Source organism: Lethenteron reissneri, chromosome 26 (genome assembly GCF_015708825.2).
Source record: "Lethenteron reissneri isolate LAM-NWPU_2019-01 chromosome 26, ASM1570882v1, whole genome shotgun sequence".
Classification (NCBI taxonomy): domain Eukaryota; kingdom Metazoa; phylum Chordata; class Hyperoartia; order Petromyzontiformes; family Petromyzontidae; genus Lethenteron; species Lethenteron reissneri.
Genome location: NC_083804.1, coordinates 24,122,215 through 24,139,640, shown reverse-complemented (window position 1 = coordinate 24,139,640; position 17,426 = coordinate 24,122,215).

Here is a 17,426-nt window from a genome sequence, read left to right as displayed (position 1 = left end):
TGGCTTAACGTTGGCCGAGAAGTTTAGATGTCAGTTAATCGATAGGAACCCATCACAGATGTGCCAATGCCGTGTTTGTACAACTGTGGTAACGTTGCATCAGCGAAATACTGACAACACCGAAGCAACGCGAATTCAGAAGAAAAACAAGTGATGACACTGGCACGACCGCGTGTGGCGTGCACGCAATGCACAACATTCCCCCCGCTCATGAATCACTGCACGGCTCTTCCACTACTGTGCCAAAGGCCTCCCGCGCGCAGTGTCGGCCCTGGAAGTTGGTTGCAAAGACTCGACCCAGATGCTCATCAGGGCGGGTTGGTGACGAGGTGGGCAGAAGGACTGCTGCGGCTACCACTCGGCCACTCGGCAGAAATCGAACCCGGCGTGCCCATGGTTCAAAGCGCGGTGCGCTAACCGCGCTGCGCCACTGCTCCGTCCCCCACTGTTCAGGTCGCCTTATCCGCTCTGTGTATGTTTTGTTCTGCAATGAAGGGCAGTGCTCACGGCGACAGCGTGCACGCCGTACAATGCCACTTCGCGCGCGCATCGCCGTGGGTTCAAGAGCGAACGCGGTGGCCACAGCAACAGCGTTCCGCGAGCACGGTGCCCCCCAAATGGGTGGCAACGGGCGGGCTTCCCTCCAGAAGACAAATAAACAATTCATTCGCCGTTTGAAAGGAAGACGCCACCCTGGCCACGTGCCACGCTGGCAGCGTCCGCAACCGTGGCACAAAATGTACGAGCATGCATTGATGAGGAGTCTGATGAGGATGAACCGGGTCCACAATTGTCCATCACTGCACCACTGCTGCTGCTGTCGGCTGGCCACGTTTGCTCACGCTTATTGAGATGGTGACTTAAGACAATGAGGCCACAGCGAACTTCGTCGGGACATGCCGATTGTGGCGGTTCTCCAGCCTGCAGTATGGATTCGCTCAGGTTGGGCTCTCTCATCCGTTTCAAGTAAAAATCCTCGCTCGTTTCAGCGGGATGGGGAAAAATCCCACACACGGCACCTGCAAAAAGCACAATATGAAGACGTCACCACAGATGACGCAATCGCCGTTCTTCTGCCACAGACTGCACCCTATTTCCGCAAACCCCCTTCTCGTAGAAACGCGCACACACTCGGCAGTTTCGTCGACTCAAATACCAGGCTCAATACGTTGCAAGTTTAGCAATCTCCGAAAGCCTAGCCACACCACTGCAGAGAAACATGTGACGAACTTCGTGTGACATTGGCAATCTCATAGCTGCTAAAAGCCTGCAGTGTTGGGGGAGGGGGGGGGCGAGGTTCGTGAATGGGAAAGAGGCGTCGGATAGAACAACAATGTACCGCCAGCTCAGCTTTGCCTGCACAATTAATGATGGCAGGAGCGACCACCAGCCACTCCGCGGTGTGTCCCCGCAGCCAACAAATAATTCAGTGAGCGGCGCGCGTTTTTCGCTGCAACAGAACGCGGTGGCCTCGCTCCTCCGGAGAGCGCCAGGGCATTCCGCAGGATGTTGTTTGCTGCTGCAGGTGTTTGACAGAAGGATCGCGGTTAATAATAACGTACCACCTCAGCGACAGCTGCACCCTATGCTTCGCTACGGTGGGTGCGAGGTGGTGGCCCAACCATTGTTTTTGTTCCCGGATCAACTATTTTTTTTCCTCAATTGCCCCCATTACGGATGCTGTCAACATTGGGCGTTTACTACGCGTAAAATCACTGCATGCGAGGGCCAATTTTTGTACATTGTCTCAAAGATATATATATTTTTTAATGTCCTCAAGTTACAGGATTTACAGTTACCCTTTGCTTATCCTGGAAAGTCCCATCGAGTCAACATTTCCCACGAGGGTGCAGCTACATTGAGATGTTTGGCCTCATTCATAATGGCCTCTGCCATTGCATGCTGTCAGGGTTAAAACATTTAAAAAATGTTAAAGCGAAACAGTAGAAATACCTTCGCAAAAACATTCGAAAAATCCCCCATGGCCGACAAGTTTCAGGTGCTTGTGACAGGTCGGTATGATTCTGAAGCACTTCACTGCTCTACGATGCCTTGCGCATATGGTATGAAACACATTTGTAGGGCATTGTAGGACAAACATCACTACTTGCACAACGTAATCACAATTCGTGGCATAGAGAATACAAGTGACAAAATAGATAAGCAGACAATATGCTTCCTTCGCATATCCGTCCCTCCACATGAAACACGAATAATTTATACACAACCGCAGCCACGCAGCCTTCTGGGAGTGCATTATTTCCAGTGCCAGATTATTCTCGGAGCAAAGTAGCTACATATGTAATAGCTACGGGCCCCGCACTTTAAAGGGCCCCACGCTAAATGCTCTCAGGCTATCAATTCCGGTTCAGTGATTCTGCACTTGCTCTATTACTATAGTACTATACTGCCTTCAACTTTTATGAACGACTGTGTGTTTAAGGTTAGCGATTTGTCGTATTATCTGGCTGTATAGCAAATGAAAAAATACAATTACTTTACTATGCAAATAAAACATTTACGTGTTTTAATACTTAAGTGTTTTTGGTATTTAGGGCCCCTTCATAACATATGCTACAGGCCCCGCACTAGCTTAGTCCCGCACTGATCATTTCAACAGTGTTGGTTCAACATACCAAAACTCTAGGCCGGTTTTGACAGCCTCTCGTGATCAGTGAGGCTTGTTTTAAAACCAATGTGGGTGAAGTACCAGGCATTTGAAAGCAAGGGCCTTCTAATGGATGTCTTAGTACAATCCTAGAAGGCCGTGTGGCTGATGGGACGTGTACAAATACTATTGTTTACGTGGAGAGACAGATATTGATTGTATGGAGGAGTGCTTGCTAATTAATTTGATTCTCACTAAGTAATAACTCGTGTTTAAAATATTGCCTTGCTGTAAAGCCAGCAGCACATAGTTGATCTTTAACATGTGCTCTGGGAACTATTATATTTAGCTTAGACAATTCTAAGATGAATGAGTAAGCAGATGTGCAATGCTTTTAGTACATACGGCTCACAATGTTGTATCGATGACAAGTTTATGACCAGACATTTTCAATCCACTGCTGGCCATGGCGTCAGTTGTTTTTCTTCCTTTGGCTGCCATCCCAGCAGATGCATCCGTCTGCCGCGATCCCTTCTCGTGTACGGGTCCAGCCCAAATCCCACGTCTCCCGGACGGTCAGCACCATTCCAAGGATGCACTTCCATCTCCTCCCCATGTGCTCCTCTTCCCGTCTCTGTGCAATGCCCCACTCGTCCGTGCACCCTTCTCAGCTTCTGTTCCACATTATTTCGCGAATGTCCATGTTCGGGATCCATATGTTACGGCAGGTCATATTTTCACCGATTTTAAAACGCTGGAGGCAATGAAACCTCCTTTTTAATGTGCAAGTTCAGATTTCTAATAGCGCTATGCAATCCCAGCTGCTGCCTGCCTCTATTCCATAACGTTGATCATGCACCGCCTGCAGTCACTGCCCTGCAAGTGAACTCGCACTTTCCAGTTGTGTCCCACAAGGTATCCTCACGAGTTTAGTGAATTGTTGTTGCACACCGGCTACATTCGAGTTCATCTCGAGCCCAGCTTTGTAGCCTTCTTTACAGACTCATTTAAACATTTGCTATGGTTAAATTCCATCGGTTATCATTCTTGTTTACTAAAACCATTCTGTTTCAAGAATATACGACGCGCATTTGTGTTTTGTTCTTTAAAATCTCCTCCTTCCCAAAGAAACCTCAAAATATTGAGGCTTCCGCATATTTACACTTGGTTGTTGACAGTGTAGGTGCCGCACGTCCATGTACGACACAGTGCCAAGGAATCGGGTTAGCGTCAGCTGTCAAGTCCCATTGTTCTACAGCTTCATAGGCCACTTGTCTCTCGACTCTTGTTCTCGTTTCGGTCTTGGATTCCCTCCCAACAGATTCCGACCACTCTACCCACCCCCCTCTTCTCTCGGCCCCCACGAATAATACAACGTTGGCTCAACGTTTACCCAACGTTCCACGTTTACGTGGCCCCTCCACACGATGCCATCCATCGAGTAAAGAATGCCGAGTGGCAGCGCCTTTCTTCCGGAAGCTCGGATCCCTCCTCTGGGCTCTGCGAGGAGGCAACAGAAACGGGATTGGAGCCCACAGGTGGAAGAGTCCATTAAATTATTCGAGGAGGAACCATATTTTGTCCAATTTCAATTGTTATCGTGCAATAGATTGTATTAATTCGGCCACAATTGTATTTTGTCATACGTTTGATCTTAAAACGACTTACAATCACGCACTGCGAACCTAGGACCAATTTAATCTAAAAAATAGCTACTCGTGGGAAATGCAGGCGTAGAAACACTCCTGCGAGTTCCATCCTCGATGTCTTATCACGTGACTACAAGCAGCAGAGCCTCCACCACGACGCCGGGCTGCGGCGCAGGCGTCTCGCCTCCACCTGCTTGGCTCGACTCGATTTGGCATGGCACGGCTCTACTTTCCACGACTTGGCACGGCTCGAATCGACTGGGGGCTCAACCTGGCGAGCCCTCTGCTCGACTTGACACGGTTTGGCTCATGCTCGGCGCGACTTGGCTTGACTTGGCACACCTTGACTGAGGTTGTATTCTTCTGCACGACTTGGCACGGATCTACTCGTCTCTTGTCAAAACCCGGATAGGCGCGGCTCAAGCTGGAAGGACAATAGCAATAACGTGCGTGGGTACACGGAGAGTCATGTGCGTCAGGCTCAAAACAAGTGATCAAGTCAAAAGCCACGACAACAGCACTTCATCGCAGACACCTCGTGTAGACAATGGGGGTGGGGGTGGGGGTGACCGATCCTCCCGTTTAAAGCATCAGACCAGTGGGACCTACTTAGGGGAGTGCACAACGGCAAATACATGGCTTTGTCAATAAGCATCGCTCTTCCAATTCAGACACCCACCTCACTTCAAACGCAGATTGGCGATCAACTGAAATAAATGGCCATGAAGCCAGAGTCAGGAAGCCAGAGTCTTGTGCTCTGCACTCACACCGCTTGCTTGCATCTCACTTCGCCCATTGCCCATTCAATTTGTAACGGGGTTCAATTAGCTTAGAGCCGTAGACCCCCCTCCTCAAGTAAAAACATAAGATGCCACAACTCGTGGCGACGTCCAACTAAAGCACACACTTCCAAAAATATTGCAGATCCGGGTCAACGATGGGTGGGCAAATTCCCAGGCAGGTCCTGCACCAAAAAAAAAACATTCGTCACCTCGAGTATCTTCACGTTAATTCGGACTTTTCTACCAGCAAAGACTTTAGCTACCCTTAATTAATAATAATAAATATAAATAAACACAGACCGGGTTCGCATCTCTTAAAAGCCCTCTCGGTCACCTGTGGCGTCATTGTCGTCGGCCGCTGCACGCGACCGAACCTCGGGCCCTGCGGCCTCCCAACCCGTCCCGCAAGACGGCGAGCCCTCTGGTACAGCTTGCAACGTCCGCTTGTACAACCACCACCAACACGTACTGGTGATGATGATTAAGGTCTGCAATTTACACCTGCGACGTTCCACCCATGGCACAACCAGGCCACCCCTCCCACCGGAGACTCTCCACGTAGAAAGCAGCATAAACCTCACCTCGTTGGCTTTTATGGAAGCAAATGTATCAATTTACACTTCGTACACACACGCACAGAGACTGTTTGGCTATGATATGCGCGTTGTGTAACAGCTGTGAGGGAGGGAACGGTGGTGCCGTCATTGGCGCAAAGTGCTCTGAGCGACCCGGCCGCCTGAATTCTAATCGCGGCCACGGCTAACGTCAGTGGCACGTACGATCTGAGCCCGACCCCCCCCCCCACTCCCCCGTATGGGCAAACAAACCTAATAGCAGACACCACAATACACAGTCAACACACAACTATTAGAGTCCTCTACTGCAGTAACATTCACGGCACACCGTTGTTAAATGGTGACCGTCACACTCACCTCTGCAGTTGCCTCCCCACTGTACTGGGATTTGCTCGGGTTAAACAATCCATCGTCATCCATGGTCGATCCACTGCTAGATGATGGCCTCCCCAAGCCAGCGCCTCTCGCGGCGTCATTTAATAAGTCACACTCTTGCGATATAACCATCCACGGTATTTGCTGATTCATTATTTGTCGATGCTGCATTGGCAGTGGTGCACAAGCATGACGAGCAAATCAAGTGAATCGTCAACTACACTGCGGCTTTAAAAAACCCCAAGAAACAATAGGCGACGATTCGCCCCCTTTACCAATCAGCATATGCAACGCGTGCTATGAGGCCCATAGCCTGAAACGTCACCTATACTGGCGGCAGGACCCGTTCCAATGCGCAGCACGTGGCGGTGTGGTTGCCATGCACAACACCGTCGTCACTGGCTCGTCGCGTAGCCACTTCCACCTCAATCCCACTCGTGGATTCTCCCCACGGGAGTCTCCGTCGCAGCAGGATTATGCCGCGGTTCACAAAGGCAAACTACAAGTCACGAGTTCACGAGAAAGACAAAAAAACACCCAACGTGGTGGTCCCTTATGCGCCCTTCTGCGGCGCGCGTGGCAAACACAGCGGAGCATTGGGAGTCGACAATTGTTCGTCGAGTCAGATCCCCCCCCCCCCAAACGAGAGCCCCAAAGCCAACGATACATTGTTAACTCCATTATTTGAGATAACTTGGGGGATGCTTTCAGTGGATAGACCGTGGTTAATTATTGTGATGAGAGCTCCGAGAGATTGCTGGGGTCAGTAAAGATCGCGATCCACTGCTGTTTGGAGTAACCCGCAAGCCACCAACCACCTCTCGCGATCGTGCGAGGCAACCATGCACCCAGCACCTGATTCCATTGCTCCATCTCCTCGGCGGCTGTCACTCTGTTATTCCTCTTGCCTATCGTCCCCCCCCCCCGCCTCCGAGCGCTGTACCATGCCCAAGCTCGCTGACGTGTGGCAGTGCCGGTCTCTCCACAGGACAAGCACGCCTTGTCTGTTTATTAATTACAATCCTTCACCCGGAATATCCCTTTGGGATGGGACGTGACGATGGCAAGCGTGCCCAGGGCGTCAACTGACGCAAAGCAATCACGTAAATGCCCCGCGTGTGCACACGTGTGCAATCTGTGACTTGTGCACTCTGCGGTTTCCGAGGCCTTATTCAGCAGCGGCTTGACAACGCTCTTTAAAAAGTCACCAAAATTCATACCAAGTCACGGTCGCTGAATTATATTATTTATAATGGCGCGCATTTTCAATGTAGCATCGGTCCAACCTAAACAAGAACCGCGTTGCACGATGGCCGAGAATGACAACGGAGCGGCAGCCAGGGAACTGAACGCGTCAGAGAGGACGTCGACCGATGGGATGGAGCCACAAAATCAGGTCACGTGCAGGCGGCGCTGGAGGGATTGTTGCAGTGAACTTCTGGTTTCTGTCTTTTCTAACCACGGTTGTCCCAGGCAACCGAGCTACGTGGAGTGTGTTGTGGATTTGTGTGCGCACAGCCACGAATACCAGAGTTTGTAGCGGCGGTTTAGATTTGGCCGCACAATGGAATTTCTTACCCTTGTCCTCAGCCTCAATATTTGCAGCAGTTTTGGCCCGCTGACCATACCCCAGTGCAAGCAAGCGGCTCGCAATAGCGATAGTGTATCTCAATGGGGCCACACAATGCTCACTTATACATAAACGCCCTCTCTTATTTATAACGTCATAAAAACATCGGCCGTGATAAATCCACTGTTGGATGAAGGCCTCTCCAAGCCACCGTCACTTCTCGCAATCCTGCGACGCAGCAACAACAACAACATTACCTGCAAATTACTCAATTTGGATAACGCAGCAGCAGCAGCAACATCGCCCCGTACTTTAAAATGAACGTGGCAAGACCCACCTGAAAAAGAGCCTTTGGAACGCAGTCAGGCTTTCCTGGATTAAATAAGCGTAGTAGTAATAACACTAATAATAATTAAATATTTTGTGTTATGAAAACTGGTTTGTGGTGGCGGGCGTGCGATATGGAAGCGGACCGTGCTGGCGCTGCACGCGAGGTTATTTTTCTTCCATTCATTTTTGTACAAAGGATCCAACTCAACGCTGCCGTTTTGATTTTTATTTTTTTTACATAAAATGAATCTCGGCACAGAGTCCCGAGCGAGTGACGCTCTAGAGAGCGTTTTACAAAATCTCCGTCCTGCGGTTCGGCGGAGGGAAGCCACGAGACATCTCTGTTGCATTCTTAAGGCGTTTGATCAGTGCCTGCTATCCGGTAGAGCCCGGAGGGAGGAGGAGGAGGCGGTGGGTGGGATGGGCGATTGGGCGCGTGCGTCACCTGGACAGGTGCGCGGTGCTGTGACAAAGTTACAAAATCCCCCCCACCCCACCCCAATCGCACCTGACAGAGGCACGACACTCGTGAGTGCTGGACACGGCGTGGCGAAGGAAAGGCAAAATGTTGATTGTCTTCCCTCCACCCACGTCGATTCTGTCCCCCGCGGCAAAGACTCCGTATCTCAGGCGGACTGTTTCGTCTCAACCACACCAATCACTTCCACCACACTGCAGGTCACCACAACTCACCCACTCACCACACTGCAGCTCACATCAACTCACTCACCCACCCACTCACCACACTGCAGGTCACAACAACTCACCCACTCACCACACTGCAGGTCACAACAACTCACCCACTCACCACACTGCAGGTCACAACAACACTCACCCACTCACCACACTGCAGGTAACAACAACACACTCACCCACTCACCACACTGCAGGTCACAACAACACTCACCCACTCACCACACTTGCAGGTCACAACAAGACACCCACTCACCACACTGCAGGTCACAACAACACACTCACCCACTCACCACACTGCAGGTCACAACAACACACTCACCCACTCACCAGACTGCAGGTCACAACAACACACTCTCCCACTCACTCACCACACTGCAGGTCACAACAACACACTCACCCACTCACTCACCACACTGCAGGTCACAACAACACACTCACCCACTCACCACACTGCAGGTCACAACAACACACTCTCCCACTCACTCACCACACTGCAGGTCACAACAACACACTCACCCACTCACCACACTGCAGTTCACAACACACTCACCCACTCACCACACTGCAGATCACAACAACACACCCACCCACTCACCACACTGCAGGTCACAACAACTAACTCACCCACTCACTCACCACACTCCAGGTCACAACAACTAACTCACCCACTCACCACACTGCAGATCACAACAACACACTCACCCACATACTCACCACACTGCCAGTCACAACAACACACTCACCCACTCAATCACCACACTGCAGGTCACAACAACACTCACTCACTCACTTACCACACTGCAGGTCACAACAACACACTCACCCACTCACCACACTGCAGGTCACAACAACACACTCACCCACCCACTCACCACACTACAGACCACAACAACTCACTCAACCACTCACCACACTGCAGGTCACAACAACCCACTCAACCACTCACCACACTGCAGGTCACAACAACCCACTCAATCACCCACTCACTACACTCCAGGTCACAACAACTCACTCACCACACTTCCCTTCTGCTTCTCCCTTTGCACCCCTCCACTTTGGAAGTCCCTCCTCTCATCGTATCCGTCTCCTTTCCCCAACCTCAAATAATAATAATAACCTTGATTGTTTCGAGAAACGTGTTACACTCTAATCTCCACAACTTTCATCGTGCTGTTTGTCGCTGGCTGCTTGACGTATTGGGCCTTCGAGCCCTGTGCTTAGCAACTTTGTTTAAAAAAAGTACTAATAAGTAGCAATGATAATTTACAGCCCATTGGCAATCCACTGCTGGATGAAGGCCTCCCCACGCCGCGTCGGTCAAGGGGGTAGTTTGACCATACTTCACCGCGGATGTTCACCGTGAATACAGAGTGATGAGCTCTGCAGAAGATAGACAGATTGTTGCATCACGTGACTCGATAGATGCCGACGGCGTGCGGAGACCGTCATCAAGCAGTGGACAGAACATGGCTGATGAAGTGATGATGATGATGGGGCGGTGGTGATGCATGAATCACCAGCAGCAGCTTGGAGACTCCACAATCGTGACCTCACGCACATCCTTCCTCCTCCTCCTCCTCCTCCCCGCCTCTCTCGCACGGCAATCTCACGTTGTTGACAAACACCTGCTCCCGGCAGGTAATTATCACTTCAATAATTATCAAACCAATGCGCCGCATCCGGGCAGAACTTCCCCGCATCTGTAATCTCTATTCACATCGGGCCCCAATTACCGTGGCATCGTAATTAGTCTCTCTGTGTGTGCGCGCGTGTCCGCACGCCGTGTCGGCGGCACTTGTCGAACGCGAAGAACTCGCGAGTCACCTTGGCAACCTGGCAGGTTCTCTCTTGTGTTCGTGTGCCAAGAAATGTGCTCACCAGAGAAGGGGCCGTCTGGGGGGGGGGGAGCGGTGCCGTGGCGCGGAGAGAGCTTTCCTTTGTCGAGTTCTCATCAACGTTATCCGTCGGTCTTCTGTGCGAAGGAGGGACGCCGCCGCGGTGCCGCGATTTGCCCCACTGGAATTGTCGCAATCCACCTCGAGCGGTTCGATTCCGTCTCCCAGTTGATACAATGTGGGCACGTTTCTGAATTCTTCCCCCCCGCCTCACGTCGTCTTAGCAGCATCAATGGGTGCACATCACCGTCGGTTGATGGTAGGGTAAAGTGTGGGTATCCCCACGTCTTCCAAGACGGCTGGCCAGCGTTGACGAGTGGGCCAAGAATCCTCTAGAGGTCACTCAAGAGGAGGCCCCGCGGCCAGCAGTGACGTGAGTGAGCAATTGCAGGGCTTCACCTTTGACGTTCCCTTCTGTAAAGCAGATTCGGATTTTCTGCTCTGTCAAGGACATCTGTGTGGTGAGCGCACCGGCGACATCGTGAACCCGGCCACGAAGAGTTCGCCTCCCAGCAAAGGCGTGGCATCAGTGCAGGGCTACATCTGCTCCAGTCCTGGGACCCACCTCAAGTTCACCAACCTGCAGTGTGGCTCAACAAAACATTATAAATCCGACATGGCACGGGGAGGCCTTCGCCCAGCAGTGGATAAGTTACTGTGAATTATACTTGTTTTAATTGTTGGGCAAATTTGTAAAAAATAAGTTTGGAATTACGTTTAGAATTAAAAAGGTACCGATTGTTAAAACAAATGTTCATCGTATTAGTTTATAACTGGATTGAAAACTGGTCTCTTTTGTCATCATCAGCATTCTCCATGGTCAATCTACTGCTGGATGAAGGCTCCCCTAAGCCACCGCCACCTGCGCTGCTCACAGTCCACCCAGCGCCTGCTGCACAAGAGCTCTAACTATGTACGTTGAACTTTTTTCGCACCGCACGTCGCCAACCGTGCTCATCGGAGGTGCTAATCGGAGGAGAATTAATGGCTCTATCTCATCGGTGGAACCTCCTATATCCAGACCATCGTCCATCATCGCTTCTAGCCCACCGCTGATTTTTCTTCGCGGTTTCAATCGCGTCGTGTAACCCGGAGCGCGACTTCTCCAATCCGTGTGGTGCTCCTCCTCCTCCTCTCCCTCAAGGTCATCTCAAGGACGCGCCTTTGTCTCGATGACAGCGCGCTTTGGGCTAACTCATCCCGCAAAGTGACCTCGTGTTCCCGCAAACACCAAAGTCCGAACGCCACAGACGGCTCCTCTTTACGAGGTGGAGGTGACAGTTCGTGCGCGCGCGGGATCACTCCCTTGTCACGCTCCACGTGGAAGCACTTTTAGCTGTCGCGCGCGTGGGAGGGCAGTGGCACTATAATTGTTTATTTACTAGCCTCACATCTCTCACTTGGTATACTTTAGAGTTTTTTTTTTTACATAATCAGGCACATTCACAGATGACCTGTGGAGTTATCATAATATATATTTTAAAACATATTTAACAATAATAACAAATCGGTGTTATAGCTTGAAGAGCTTTCAACTTGGATTTTCTGAATCACTTCCGTCTTGGGTTGGAGAGAAGTTTTATTGTTATGTAAAACTCTGATGCTTTTGCATGTCTTGCTCGGCAAGCCGGCGGTTAAAAATAATAATTAGGAGGCGGACCGCGTGAGTCATGCCGAGGGTCATCTCGAAATATGAAGGAGGCGGCTTTGTTCAGCCTCGAGTCACACAAATAACCCACTCCGACGTCAGTAAAAAAACATTAGAATAAAAAAACCGCGTGCGTTTCCCATTCTCACGCTGCCATCGTTAACAACGCGAGGCTTGTGCGAGCGATCGCCACGCGCCTCCTGGGGCAGGAGCGCCTCTGGGCAAGGGGGCGCCTCGCGCCGGGCCGTGCGGTCCCCGTCTCTCGCTAAAAGCGACAAAGCGTGCGACCGTGTCCACGTGGATTGACGTAGGTGCACGGGCGGCAGGTCAGGGCGCTGAGCCGGCTCCAACGATGCCCTGGGTTCGAATCCGGGGCTCAGCCACGGCCTGTGGTTAAACGGGTCCTCAAGCAAAGTGAGTGAACGGTGTGAGCCTGGTCACCAGTGACTACACACAGACACCTATGAGGTCCCGTTACACGAAAAACCTCGTAACGTTAAGTTTAGTTTTACACTTAATCTAGTTAAATTCCAGCCATGAGAATTTAAATATTGGTTTTGGCTGTCACGCGACTCTACTCTGTGTGGACCAGAGGTCACTTGAAGGGATTTCAGGGGTTGTTCTGTGTGATCCGCTTCTGTGGACTCGTCTCAACATGAAGGGGCTGTACCGTTCTGTGAGAGCTCCAAAACAGTGCTTCTTCTCGTGACGCCGGTAGTATGGAGATGGCTTGGGAAACCCTTTATCCAGCAGTGGATTGACCATGGCTGACGATGTAAAGTGTGAATTGCAATTGTGTATGTGTGGGGCTCCCTCGGATAACCCGGTTTGTCTCCGGCAATGGGTTGTCGCGTCTCACCATTGTCATTGTGCCTCTGCCATGCCGTACCCAACATACGGCATAAAGGCTTCATGGAACTGAAGATAAATGTACAACCAGCAGCAATACCAAACTAAATGGAAAAAAAAACATCTGTTGTGGCTGGTCACAGCACACCAGCGGCTGTAGTGCGAGTGTTCATCTGTCAAAAAGAGCTTCATAACTCATCGGATTCCTCCAGGCTAAATGAATATTTTGATTCTGAGTCGCCCTGTGGCATCGTCATCCAAGTCGACACGCCGCACCGAGTGGGCTCGTCCCACGCCGATGAAACTCCTCCGCGGCCCGGAGCTGACCGGAGATATTCGCTGATGGCACGCGGAGCGCGAGGTGAATGAGAGGGGCACGGGCCTTCAAGAACCACACTTCTATGATGACATCGTCAGCAGCAGCAGCATCGTCGTTATCAGTAGCAGCGAAATTACATGAAGAGTCAGCAACGTGCGGCGTGCCCCGGCCCTGTGCAGACGTCCCTGTTTGCCTTCCCTGTGCGGCCGTCCCCGCGGCACGAACGAGCGCCGCTGCCGCCGCACGGCATCGCGAGACGCGGTCACATTTGGACGCCGCCGCTCGACACATCCACGTTGTGGATGTGTGCCACGCGGCGCGTCGGTCAGGGGCGGAGGGGGGCGGCCTCGCGTGAAGAAGGAACCACGGCCACCGCTCACGATGGCCGACGAAGTGGCAGCCAAGGCGTGGAACGCATCGGAGAGGACGTGCACGGAAGAGATGGAGAGGTGGAGTCAGGTTGTGTGCAGGCGCTGGCTGGATTGGTACGTCGCAGGATCGTGAGAGGCGCCAGTGGGGTTGATCATCACGAACAAAAGTGGACCGTTTGGGGATCGTTAACACTCGGGTTGAGAGAATGCTGCTCAGGCTGATAGTGATGCACAAATTGTTGGAACTCTCATATGAAAGCGTGTACTTTCTGTGTGTTTATCATGCAGCGTTCACAGCCTGGAGCAACGCGTGACACATGCAACAGAAGGGTCACATTGTGTGTGCGCGTGCGCGTATCTCTGGCCCTTTCAATCGGAGAAGCAAGGAGGCAGCGGGGAGGCGAGAAGAACCCGTCAAGGGGCTTTGCTACGTGACACTGGGCGCTGCGGAGTGTGCGCGGGGAATGCGAGGAATGGGCCTCGACAACAGCGAGGCCACTGAGCGCTTCGCTCAAATGCAGAGAATTGCAAATCACGACGACACGAAATCTGTTTTCCCCATCCATTCACGTGGGAGGACAGAGAACGCGGGGGCAGTGGCGAGCGCGCTGCACCGTGAGTCCAGCGACTGCAATTCGATTCCTGGCCACGGCTAACATCAGTGGGGAGTGATATTTTTAATTGACCATCGTCTGCCGCAACATCACCCCCACTCACCTCAACGTCAGCGTGACGAAGTGCGGTCAAACAACCACGGCGTGGGGAGGCCTCCATTTAGCACAGGGACTGACAAAGGGCTTCAAATGTGAGTTTAAATACATTACGTATCGGTGAATGTACACACATTCTGAAAGAGAGAGAGAGCAACTCGGGGCATGTGGTGCAGTGAACAGACCTGGTAGAGTTACCAGTGGCCATGTGGCCACGAACTCCCCTCCTCCTCCTCCCCCTCCTCCTCCTGGGAACTGCCTCGCAGCATTCATCGCGGGTGTGTGACGGATGAGATGTCGAATTAATAACATCAACAGCGCGCAGTGCAGGGCCGCTAGCAGAGGTTGCGCCGAAGTGGGGTCAATAAATGTGGGAGGAAATTATCTTGAATAAATTAAGCATAAATGTAACTCGAAACAATTCGTAATTACTCTTTGGTTCTTTCGGTAAAGTCGCGTAGGTGAAAATAATAATAAAATAAAAAAAGTGAAAACAACTAAAGTTTTCACTTTTTAACTTTTTAACTTTATTATTATTTTTTTCACCTACGTGACTTTACCGAAAGAACCAAAGAGTATATTTCCTTGCAGTCACAAAAGCTTCAAATCTATAATTAATTCGTAATTATTGTAGTAATTAATGTATAGTTGGTGGTAGGGTATGACAGTGCCTGACACAGATCGCGACAAGGAGACCAGGAGAGGGAGCAACCCCGAGTGGCGAAGTATGGTCAACAGACCCCTCGATCGACAGCACGAGGAAGGCCGTCATCCAGCAGCGGATTGACACGAGGGGGGTGGGGAGGGGGTGGGGGGGTGGGGGGGGGTGGGGGGGTGGGGGGGGGTGGGGGGGTGGGGGGGGGTGGGGGGGTGGGGGGGTGGGGTGGGGGGGGCTGTGCGCGCGCCGCTGCTGCCCGACAAGCCTCGCGTCCCCCCGCCAGCTCTGCGTGCCCCCCCCCGTGCCCCCCCCCCGTGCCCCCCCCCCCCCCGTGGCCTCCGCAAGGCTCCAGGGGCTTGTGGGTGGAGGTGGCGATCTGAACGGAACGCGAATAGCCGCGGTGGTTGGTGGTGGTGGCGGTGGTGTTGGTGGTTGGTGGTGGTGGTTGGTGGTGGTGTTGGTGGTTGGTGTTGTTGGTGGTGGTGGTTGGTGTTGGTGGTGGTTGGTGGTGGTGGCGGTGGTGGTTGGTGTTGGTGGTGGGTGGTGGTGGTGGTGGTTGGTGTTGGTGGTGGTGTTTGGTGGTGGTTGGTGATGGTGGTGGTTGGTGTTGGTATTGTTGATGGTGGTGGTGGTTGGTGTTGGTGGTGGTGTTTGGTGGTGGTGGTTGGTGATGGTGGTGGTTGGTGTTGGTATTGTTGATGGTGGTGGTGGTTGGTGGTGGTGGTTGGTGTTGGTATTGTTGTTGGTGGTGGTGGTGGCGGCTGCGGGCGATAGCATCGCGCGGGACCGGTTCTGCTCCCCGCCCCCCAATTAGCACGACCTTCGTTTGGCAGCTGTCTGGTGACATCGAAGCTCAATCGGCTTTGTGTTTTTTTTACTTTTGTGTTAAACACAGTTGCTGAGCACGCACCCACGAGGCACAAACGGCACGTCACGCGGCCCGCAGCAAACAGCACGAACATAGTTTGTCATGGATAAGAGAGCGCAGCGCGTTGCTTGAACTGAGCGGGGTTATTGTTAGAGCGTGGGAAACGAGACAGGGCAGCGACTTACAAGAAGCAGGAGTAGAGTTTGTGTCACCTGCAGTGCGGTGAGAATGTGAGTGAGTGTATTGATGAGTGCGTGAGTGAGTGTGGGAGTGAGTGGGTGAGTGAGTGTATTGGTGAGTGCGTGAGTGAGTGGGTGAGTGAGTGTATTGGTGAGTGTGGGAGTGAGTGATGATTATGTGAGTGAGTGGGTGAGTGTATTGGTGAGTATGTGAGTGAGTGGGTGAGTGAGTGTATTGGTGAGTGTGGGAGTGAGTGGGTGAGTGAGTGGGTTAGTGACTGTATTGGTGAATGAGTGTTGGGGCGAGTGGATGAGTGTGTGAGTGAGTGTATTGGTAAGTGTGTGAGTGTGTGAGTGAGTGCATTAGTGAGTGTGTGAGTGAGTGTGGGAGTCAGTGTGTGAGTGAGTGTATTGGTGAGTGTGTGAGTGAGTGTGGGAGTCAGTGTGTGAGTGAGTGTATTGGTGAGTGTGTGAGTGAGTGTGGGAGCGAGTGGGCGAGTGTGTTCCTGTGACCTGCCGTGTGGTGACCGTTGAACGTTGTGTGGATGAGAGACGAAACAGTTTGGTAGATCGAGTTCTAAAAATTTAAGATGGTTTCAACTAACCCATAGTAGTAGCGATAAAAGGCGCAATTAGGAAGAAAATGCCTGGCCTATGTGCGAGTGACTGGAGGTGCGACTGGAGGTGCGAGTGACTGACGTGAATCGCGGAGTTGCTGGACCATCAAACAACCGGGACCTGAAGGGGGCTGTGGGACTGTTGCGTGGCCGGTCACGGTCGACGATGAGTGGAGCAACCCGCGTGCGCTATTGGGCGCGTGTTTAGACTGGAGCGCTGCCTGCCTCTCTCCCTCTCTCTCTCTCTCCCTGTGCCGTGTCCGACGAGTGACAGATGAGAACCCGAGATTACATTCTTGAAAGGCCGACGTCTGTACGGCAAAAAAACACTCTTGCCAGGATGGCGACGGCTGTGTGAAATGGCGCGGCGATTTATCTTGATTCGATCTGAAGCTATAAACAATAAACAGTAAAAATGTTGGATGCAAAACACGTGGTGTCTGTATTATATAACAAGAACTCTGTGTGTATATAAAAACGAATATGATATCGAGAGTATGTGATGTAAATAAGGACAATGTGGAATGTGGAACATTGACTCGAACATAATGAAAATTCATCCCGAAGTTTCGCATTAAAACGCGTTTGGGTTGTTTTTGTTTTAAAACTGAAAACACTCGGACAGTCTCGGGACTCTTGCAGGAGGTTCCTTCCTCGGGATGTTTGGCCATTTTACATCTAACGAGTGATTCGCGTGAGGGGGAGGACATGTGACCTGGAGAAACCC